Source organism: Centruroides sculpturatus, unplaced genomic scaffold (genome assembly GCF_000671375.1).
Source record: "Centruroides sculpturatus isolate CEXI.00-Female unplaced genomic scaffold, Cexi_2.0 scaffold199, whole genome shotgun sequence".
Taxonomy (NCBI): Eukaryota; Metazoa; Arthropoda; class Arachnida; order Scorpiones; family Buthidae; genus Centruroides; species Centruroides sculpturatus.
The window spans coordinates 183,062-194,322 of NW_019384516.1; positions in this window are offsets into that span (position 1 = coordinate 183,062).

Genomic DNA, 11,261 nt, shown 5'->3' on the forward strand with positions numbered 1-11,261 from the left:
GGCTTCCCGGCACATTTGTTGTTTATATTAATATATTTAGTAGTCATAGAATACAAAATATATTCACTATTTAAACACATTTTGATTTTTATATATAGTGAAACCTCACTTAATGAGCATAACTTGTTCCAAAATCTTACTTGTAATGTGAAACACTCATTAAGTGAAACAATTTTTTCCATATAAATTAATGTAAAATACAATAATGCGTTCCATGCCAAAAAAAAAAACTCAAATATTTTATGTATAATGTTTATTCAAAGAAAATTACACAATATTGTATTTCTTTTAGCGCAGAATGAACCAACTGGAATGCAAATTTGATTTGCAGAAAACAAAAACCACAAATACTATGTTTGATAAACACACCAAATGATATGTCAAATTCTTGGGCTATGTAAAGGCTATAATTAAATATTAGAAATTCATTAATTTCACTGGAGGTAGGCAGTTACACTGCCATCTCATACTAAATTTAATGACCAATTCCAAATTAAATTTTAAAAATGTCTAAATTATAAATTAATTGTGGATCACGTTCTCCAAATTTACGGGTAGGCGCGTTAACTTTATCAACATTTGTCTTTGTGAAGACACACAATGAAGGCCAACAATTTCCCCCGGTAGTTGATATAAATTATTTATTTATAATTATTAAATTTAATGAGATGGCAGCATAACTGCTACCTCTAGTCAAATTAATTAATTTCAAGTATTTAATTATAGCCTTTACATAGCCCAAGAATTAGGCATATCATTTGGTGTATTTATTATATAACAGGCTGTGGTTGTTGATATTTATATGTAATATGTCTGAACACATGTTTGGAAAATGTGTGGTCACATGCAACACTAAGATGCTAGTGGAACAAGTGCTAAACAAAGACTGATGTAGCATGTGCACAATCCAGGACTTTCCTCCTCCTCTTCACTCATTATGTGAATCGTCGCTCATTAAGCGAGTCATTTTTTTACAATTCGTTTTGCTTGTTATGTGAATTAAAATTTTCAAATCTTTATTTCCAAAAAAATTTTAAAATTTTAAAAATCCAAGATCATGACAAAGCCTTGCAGAAATAAAGAAACTTTTAAATGGCTGTTCAGGAAGAACTATTTTTTTGAGTTGTGTCACTATTCTTCTGCACCAACGACATGTACAATACAGTACATTCAGAAATGTACATGTCAAAAATAATCTAAAAAAATTAGTATTTAAAATAAAATATACTTAATAGCATTAAAAATTGCTGTATTATTCCAAATTAAAAAAATATATAAAATACAAGGAAAAATGACTGAGAAACAATTCAAAACAAAAAATCTTTGTAACTAGCAATAGTTTTTATTTATAACTATTTTCATATACTAATTGATCAGCACTGTTATTCAAAACAAACCCTAACCCAGATTAAAATCAACAGTGATCTCCAAAAATTATAATCTAAAAAAACAACCATATAACATAATAGCATATATTAATAATCAATAGGATGACTAACACGCCAAATTAACATGTAACGCTGAACTCAGTGTCTTTGTTTTTGTTATTATAATAGCATATAACCTATAATAACATGTATACTCCAAAAAATTGACATAACAAAAATAAAATCGTTGCATAATCATTCTACCATATACTTCACATCTGCAGGAGTGACCATTGCTCCATAGGTACAAGTCTGATTGCAATTTGAAATAAGTGCATAACCTGCCCCATTGCATAACCCTTTGACTTATCTGGACCAATTCCACATAGTTACTCTCTGGTTCTGTATAGGAAACACGGACTCCCATAAAACTCGAACCCCTCACTCCTCTGATTTCATCCCCATACCCAAACTCCCTAACCTTTTCAGCAATCTGGAAAAATTTTTCAGTCATTCTCTACAATCCTCCGAAAAATATGTACCATGTTAAAACTCAGACCTTCACTCATTCCTAATTTCATCCCCTACAAATTATCAAACCATTTGACTGATTTGGACCAAATTTTGCATAATTACTCTCTGGTACCCTGCAGAAAACATACAGTAACTAATAAAGAGTACAACTCAACCTTCAACAAGTTTCCAGGCAATGTTGGGCACTCATTGCTAGTAACGTATAAAATTATCCATGAACTATCCAAAATAGATAATGTTATTTTAAATAGTTATTTTATGCAACATAAACATTCAACCAAAGATTAAATTCTTTAAAATATAACACTTAAAATTTATATCAGATATATATATATATTAGATTTATTATATATATATATAATAAATCTAATAATAATAATTATAAATAATAAATTTTTTTAGAAAATTTATATGAATAAATTAAGCTGTGATCAGTTGAACTGTTTTAAAAATTAGCAGGAAAATTCCAGACACTAAGAAAAAAATAGGTCAATTACCTAAAATGCAATGAGTTAAAAAATAGGAAATGGTTAGTTTTTTTTGGAAGCTTTTAACAGTTTGCATAACTCAAGTCTAAAAAAAATTTTAATTGGATTAAAAAAAGTTTTTAATGAATTATAAAATTTTAATTATACTAACTTATGAATCACATTTCTGAAAGATTATGTAGTTTTGAGATTTTTAATGACACACACACCCTTCACATTCATAATCTAAAAAGGGTGAGTGCATGCAAAAAGAGACCACAGTCCTGAGATTTTGAGATGTCATAATACATTCTAAATTGCTGATAAATATTAAGTGAAATTGACTAAGTTGACAATTTACTAAAGATCAATAGTATATCTACTTACACAGTGATTCATTTTTCATACTTTAATTTCATTAACTACAAAATAGTATTACAAACGTTGCAGTTATCTGCTGATTTCCAGTGTATAAAAATATCTTATATATCATTTTCAATACAAAAATAATCATCATTAAGCACAAAATACTATTCATATAATTTAAAAATAAAACATTATAAAAAGCTTTTTTAAAACAATGATATTGATTTTATATAAAATATTTAAGTGAAAATTTCCATAAAGACTTAATAGTTACATATAAATATATCATAATATCACTGTTTAATTTTAAATTATTTAACTAATAAATAATAATTTTACATTATTCAAGCAAATATAGTCAATTTTACATGCTATATTTTTTAAATATAATTGAAAAACTAATTTTTAAATACATTAAAAATTTAAATTCAAAAAAATAATTTAAAAATCTCATTATTTAAATTAATTTTTGTTACTTTAATGAACTTTTTCAAACTTTTATGTAGAAAATACATTGCAATAACACCACTTCAACTGCCCCATATCATTGGGCTATAATTAATCTAAAATTATTTAATTAAATTACAATTATTAAATTTAATACGAGGTGGCACCTAATGCCTCTCTCTAGGGTCAAATTTATTACTAATTTATAATTATTATTGCCAATTTATGGTCCAAATATATGGCAGTTGAAGTAATGTTATTAAAATAATTCTTTGTTTAGTCCTGTAAGTCATTGGAAAAATGCAATGTAAAACATTTAAAGATAAAAATGAAGAACAACTGCTATTGGAAACCTGCAAGTTTTTAGCTTTATGTACATGTTTAGAGACAAAACAAATAAAAAAATTTTGCTGTTATATATATAGTAATCATTATGTATATAAGTTTTTGCATTAATTACTGATTCATGATCAGTAAGATTGTATGCAGAATCTATTCGATAAATTCATATTTTTTTTGTATGTTGCGACAGACGAATGTCTCGTTCATCTGTTGGACTGATGATACTTTCTCTGAATACCATTCTATCCGTTTTACATTCTTCCATCTGCTTGAATGCAGTAAAACATTCCTTCAGTCGTTCAATCTTCTCTATTTTTTCTTGAATCATCTGAATGTGACTTTGCATTTGAGAGGAAACTTCAATCATTAGTTTCTCACCATCGTCTGTGTCATCTCTGAGGAGGTTTTTGAAATCAGTTCCACGTTCGACATGGTATTCTTTAGCTCTCAATTTTTTAGCTTCCAATTTTAATTGTTTTGTTACGATTGTACGATATTCTTCTGGATACAGCTTCCTCTTCCGTGTCATTTCAACGAGGGCATCTCCAACCTTGGGAAGTAATGTGTTGTTTAAGCACATAAGATCTACATTCTTATTTTCTCCATCCACATCACAAGACGAATTTGAATCACATATGAATGTGACATTTTCTTTTAACATGTTTTTAAAAACTTCCAAGAATTTTTTTCTTCCCTTTTTGTTTGACGTCATCGTCTATCTTGCATTTATCGACGATATTACTGAAATTCTGACTTACGACATCGATCGCATCTTTATAATTCTCTTCGTTCTTACACAAAATCCGATATTTCTCTTTCTCCATCTTGTAATGCGCGCTCAATCATAGACTACGAACTGCCGGATGCGCCAGTAACTAAAATCTAATATGATTTAAAAATCAGAATATCTATCTTGTATATTATTGTCACTTATCTACTTTTGTATGTAATATAAAGTAGATAACAAAATAATAATTAAACAATATTGCTAGATTTTATTCATGCTGTAAAATGTCTATTTAGACATTTTACAGCATGAATAAAATCATTTTGCTAGATAAAATCAATATTGCTAGATTTTATTCATGAATGAATAAAATCTAGCAATATTGTTCAATATTGTAGACATTACACAACCCAAATAAAATCCAGCAATATTGTTCAATTACAATCTAAAAATACATCAAAAAATTTTGAAGTAAAAACAAAAAAATGCTTTTACATTTGTTAAATAAAAACAAGATTTACTTATAATAATACCTGTATATTCTATTTCTGATAGATATATTAAATAATAGAGGATTTTAATTTTCAAATCAGTATACATATTACTCTTATGCAAAACAGTATTTATACATTTTTAGTTGTATCTATAAAAAATAAACATAGATATTATTATTTCATACCTTCATATACAAGTAAGTAAGAATACATTTTGCTTTTTTAGACAATGTGAAAAATTTATCAATATATCAAAGCAGATATATTTAACTATATATTTCAAAACTGAAAATACCCATAATCTTTGTACTTAACATGAGATTTATTCAAAGAAATAAAATGTTTTCATATTTATTTTCATAAAATGAATGCAATTTAATAGTTATTAATAATTGCTGTTAAACTTCAACAAATTACTGTCTCCATAACAGAATATATGGCATCATTTATATATTATCTTACATATCATTTTCAGATATATTTGACTTAAGATGTTACCATGTCTACAATCATATTTCTTGTATTACAATTTTAAAACATTACATATTTGCCAACATTACAGATAAGGCTGACCCAGTGATGCACTCCAGATTTAATCTTGGGAGAGAGAGTTCAATGGATAAAAAAATTTTTAATGCAAACTCAATAAAATTCCCATCTTATGTAACAACTAATTAATAAATAATATAGAAATAGAACACATGGCACAATATAAACAAAAAAATGAATTAAAATTTATAGTTTTTTTTTTACTTTGGGAGATGCCAGGGCCCCTTGGCCCACCCCTCTAGGTATGCCACTAGGCTGACATGATAGCTAAGAAAGACTGATTTTGAAATGAAGAGGATGAGAAATAATTTGTAGAAAGGCTGTCAATAAAACTTAAGAGAACTTTTAACCACTTATTTAATCTTCATTCTCTTTATCACAATAAGTTTATAATATTGGCTATTTCTACTAGATAAGATAGATCAGCAATAAATAGTAGTCAATACAGAGTAATATACTAATGTACTGTACATTGTACCATATACAGTAAAACTTCTCTAACTCAAATGTTTAACTTGAAGAAAAATGAAGCACTTAGTAGGTCTCAATGGAATAGCATAGGAATTTAACACCTCCAACTGGAATTTCCTTAACTTGAATTTTCTCCAAGTTGAAGGTTTTCATGGTCCTTGATACCAATTTTCGTTACCTTAAAGTTCCGTGACTCAATATTTATTCTATCCAAAGTGATCCTAATTATCAAATTTTCATGAAATTTTCAGTTAGTTATATCTACTGTCCAACACCCATTTGCAGAGAACATTCCAGTCCAAAGGAAGAGGACCTCTCATTAATCCAAACAAGAAGTACAGTACTTGGAAAACTGTTCAATTCCATTAGTTATACAGTAGAGTCTCAAAAACTCGGCACTCGATAACCCAGCAGTCCGGATAACTCGGCCACTCCCTGGCAGGGCAAAAAACTCCTTAGTTAATTAATTTTCATTATAGACAGCTTTATGCCTCAAAGTATTTTTTTGAGGTCTGTCTTTTCAGGTAAATTACTATTTTCAGGTAAATAAATTAAGGACACAGTGTATTCATTAATTTTCATTTTCATGTAGTAAAGGCTCTATGCCTTCATAAAGGACGTACTTTTCCTTTGTTTAAGGGTATTTGGGCAGTTTATTCTCTGTTGTATTCTCAAGTAAACAATACATACAAGTACAGTACAGTATTTTCTGAGGAAACACTCATACTTAATTTTTTTAACCCCATTCCCGATAACCCGCATTTTCACAAACTCGGCCACTCTTCGGTCCACATTAGGCCGAGTTTTCGAGACTACTGTATTAAACATTTTGCTGAAAGGCATTACATGGACTATTTAAAACAAGAAAAAAAAACTATCAAAGATTCTTTATATAATGTGAAAGAGGTAAAAATACAAATCTATTCAGAATTAGCATTTTTCACTCTATTCTCCAACTCAAACTTTTTTCCCGCCCATTGAAACTTCACGTCAGAGAAGTTTTACCGCATAAGTATATAAAAATCTTAATTATACATAGAATAGTAGTACAAAAATTAATTTGCTATAGCTATTTTCTAGTCTAGAGAATATGATTTTGGCATTTAACAGATTTACACAAACTTTCAAATGAACTTTCCAACACCAAACAGCAAATCTCATATCTACCACATTTTTTGCTAAAATTTCGGAAATTTAAAGCTTCTGTCGAAACTCTCATAAATCTGGCAGTATTCGATTCAAACGTTAATGTTGAAAAATGAACAATTTCTAAACACCATCATTCAACTTGGGATTTTTAATATCAGTTGTAAATCCATACATCAAAAATAATGCATTAAAGACGTTATCTGAAAAAGACAAAGAATTTCTAGCTCAGGCCAACAACCGTTCCAAAGGCAGATAGATTCTCAGTCCAAAAGGAGGAGAGTCGGCAAGTACAATAGCCTATCATATTTTTTTTTTTTAAAGATGAATTTGTAACTATTATAATAAATAATATAATTGGTAATAATCTTCAGTTAAGATTAGTTCTAACTGAATTTATTACTATTTTGCAAAATAAATGAAAACATTTAAAAAAAAAAAATTATGGGAAATTATGTATTATTCGACAAGTGGTAAAATTATCATTTCCTGTTTTGAATCTTTCGTAATAAAGTATTTGATTTCGTAGAAAACATTACAATTTTCTCAATTTAATCAAACATTATATAGCGTGTCGTGTTAAAATTTATCCAGTTAATTAATATAAAATTTAATTTTTCATGATTCTGAAATGTATATTTATAGTTTCGTTTTAACGATTATCTATCAAATTTTATAACTTTTAAGACCATTAAGAAACATTTTCCTACATAAATACGAAACGAAAAGAACTGTTTTGACATTCATACGTTTATACTTACTTATAATACTGAAAATACTATATTAACAAGCGAATTTTCACAACATCGTATTAACAACATTACAATTTTTGTCATAAAATATAAACGGAACAAAGAAAATTTTAAGCCTAACACAGTCGAGAGGCAAAATGGCGTCCATACGTCTTTGAATTAATACAACAAATAACCGAATCGTCACACACACACACAAATCGTATAACTTATTAAAAATTTTAAAATTAAAACTTGTGGAAAATTTAAATTTTCAGCATAAAACCTACCTCTTTACCTTATATTTTTCAAATTTTAAATCATAATCACGTGACGTTCAAAAACTACAAACGCAAAACTTCACTTTCCCTAAACAGTCATCTTTTTATCATTTTGTTTTACTCCATATTCAGAATATTAATATATATATATATATTATAGATTAATATATATTTAAAATGTTTAAGTATACATTAGTATTCGTAATGTCTTTAAAACGAATTTTTATATATATTGTCTTTTGTATTTTTCAGAGAGAAAATTGCTTCGTCTCCTTCTCAACTAGAATGTAAGGAATGCGCGATCGTTCAATGCGCAACTGCGTTAACATCCGGGAATTTTTGGGTGTGTGTGTGTAAAGTAACATGCGTATTGTCTATTTTATTTACTGCATAATTAATTTTTAATGTATTTTTTTCTTTTAAGATTACTTTTAACAATGAATAAAATTACTCCTCAAAATTGTAATATCTTCATAATGGTGTAGTTTAAAATTTCATATTAGTAAACTTATATAACAAAAAACAAAAAAGATTCATAAATTGTTGAGAGATGCACTTTTTTAAAACTCTTTCCGCTTTGTGGGAAATAAAAGAGCCTGTTTTAGCAAGCTTAATTCGGTCAGGTCCACAATGAGGTTTTTTTTTAAACTCCTTCCGCCCTGTAGGCACTAAGAAGGCCTCCTTTTAGAAGACCCATTATGGATTCGGCCAGGCCCAGAATGGGGAGACCGGGTGATGAGAGACGGAGCTCGACATATCCGAACGGACCACCCCCCGAAAAAATTCCTGGGGATTTTTTCGATCAGTCTGATTCGAACCCGGGTTCCGCAGAGCGATGGGTTGCCACCTTACCCGCTCGGCCATCCGGCCAAACCCACAATTGGTAGTGAGGGGCGGGATACGATTTCCGGACAACCGTCCCCAAAAAATTTCTGGGTTTTTTGACCCGTCTGGATTCAAGGGTCACCAGAATGGTAGCTGCCGCCATAACCGCTTGGCCATCCGACTGAATAAGTACACTAAATCATAATCTCTTCCTCTTTCAATGGAATGTGTAATGTGTAGCCGAGCGGTTCCCTGAACACTGGTAGTTCGGTCGTGTGTTCGGTCCTCGCAGGACGGGCTGGCCACGTAAAGTTTTCCGGTTTTTCACCACGTCTCTAACGCCTAACGCCTAAACAGAGACCATTTAGGCATTTCTCCCGGCTCTTTTGTAATTTCAGCAAAAAGTTACGGCCGTCCCTTCGGAGGATAAACGACTACGTAATAACCTCCATCTTAACCCGAGACGAGACATGTCTAATGTGTGTGAAAATCACAACTTGGACCATAGGCCGCCTGATTTTTTTTATTTACTCTTTTCGCCTTGTGAGCATTAAAAGGGCTTTTTTCCAAGCCCGTCGTAAATTCGGCCAGGTCCATAAACGGGGCCAACATAACCGGGACGATCATCCCGAAAAATTCCTGGGATATTCTGACCGCCAGGATTCGATCTTAGGACGCTGACGCTTTAACCACCTCGGCTATCAGGCCAGTGATATACATATACTGTACTGTATAGATTCTCACTACAATCAGTGGCGTGCCCTGACATTTGATGATAGGGAAACTGTTTCTGTAAGAAGCCGACATCCAGGGGCAATCAGTCAATTGCGTGTTAGTGATGGTCTAAGATCCATTCGTATCGTTTATTCGATAAGCCAGTAAAAACCGTAGACTTTTCTAAATGCATTTTTAATATCACAATTACATTCCGAATTGCTAGCCACGATATAAGGGCTACAATTAAAAATAAAATAATAAAAACTTACTTTGTGAAATAAAATATGTGGTGGATGTACTGGTGTGAAATGTTCAACGCGGACAGGTAAACACATACACGTTTTACCAATTAAACTCGTTTAATTTCGCGCTGAATTTGAAATATATATACAGAATAGGTTCGGATTCCCGCTGTTCTCCTTCAAACGGTTCCACAATCTTGAGTGACCAGGTATATCAATAGACCGGTAGTTAATTTCTCGATAACTACCTCCCGACAATTTATTTGCACGCGTAAACCTTAACCTAACTTAAACTAAAAATAGAAAAAGTAGAAGGGGAAATGAGAAGAATTAAAGGACAGAAGGGTACCCAATTTTCCAGTTGGTTCTCCACCGTTCCTCGTCTCGGCTTCTCTTTCTCGTCTCCAAAACGGACCCTAGTTAGAATAACTCGGGTCCGTTTTGGGGTTTTTTCTCTATAATCGTCGACCGGATTCTTCTACCGATCCGCTTCTTACGTCCTCCTTCTGCAGCGCTCCTCGACTTTCCGTTCAAGAGCCTGCTGCCACTCGTTTGTCTCTCCCCGAGTCCGGCCTAAGAATGCTTCTAGAAATTCTTCTTTTCCCCTCCAGCCTCGTTTTCTCCTTTTGTTCTAACGTTACCCCCTGATGGGTTAGGGGTGCGGCGAGTTCTCGGAAGTCCGAGACAAAGGAACACAGAAATCGGAAAGAAGGAAAATTCTAGAATTTAAATTAAACTAAAACTATACAGACTAATAATAATAATAATAATAATAACAGGCGTGTAGCCACACTGGTACATACAAAATATTCTTCAATTGTATGAATATACTTTTAAAGAAAATTATAATTAAATATACGTACATACATACATAAAAATATAAAATATTCTGTACTTTTTAAATCTTAAAACAATGCACTTATTCAAATAGCTCCCTACGAGTGGCTAACGGATGGAATCGAAGACGGTTGCGGAGCGTGCATACACGCGGACTGCCAAATCCCCAGGGTGCCGATACCGGTCAGTGTCAAATACCTCTTTTGTCGCATCACTAGTATATCTCAAAGGACGCGACGGGGCTGTAAATTTTAAACGTTTCTCACCATAGCTGTTAAAATCTAAATACTGTATGTTAAACTTAATTAATAGTCATTTGTTTTCTAACTAATTCGTTTTAGGACCAAGTGTTGACCACGGAAATTTCCAAAATTTACAACTTTTCGGTCACTCTCGTTGAACTGGAAAATTTTCTGTCTTTATTACATCTAATAGAGTATTTCGAAGAAATCAGTCCCCACTGTACTCGGCTATAGATTGGTTTGGTTAAGCTTNAAGCCTATCAAATTTTTTAAAAATAATAATTGTCGCCATTGCACCGTTAAAAATTATTTCTTTATTTTGCACAAAATAAATACGGTACTGTACTGTACATTGAAAAATATTTAAAAATATACAGCCAGCTAGTATTCATCCTACTATAAACCTTTCGCCTCCTGTAAGTTTTATGAGAATGTCCCGGGAAATCCAACACCAGCTGTTCTCATGGTCATCCAGC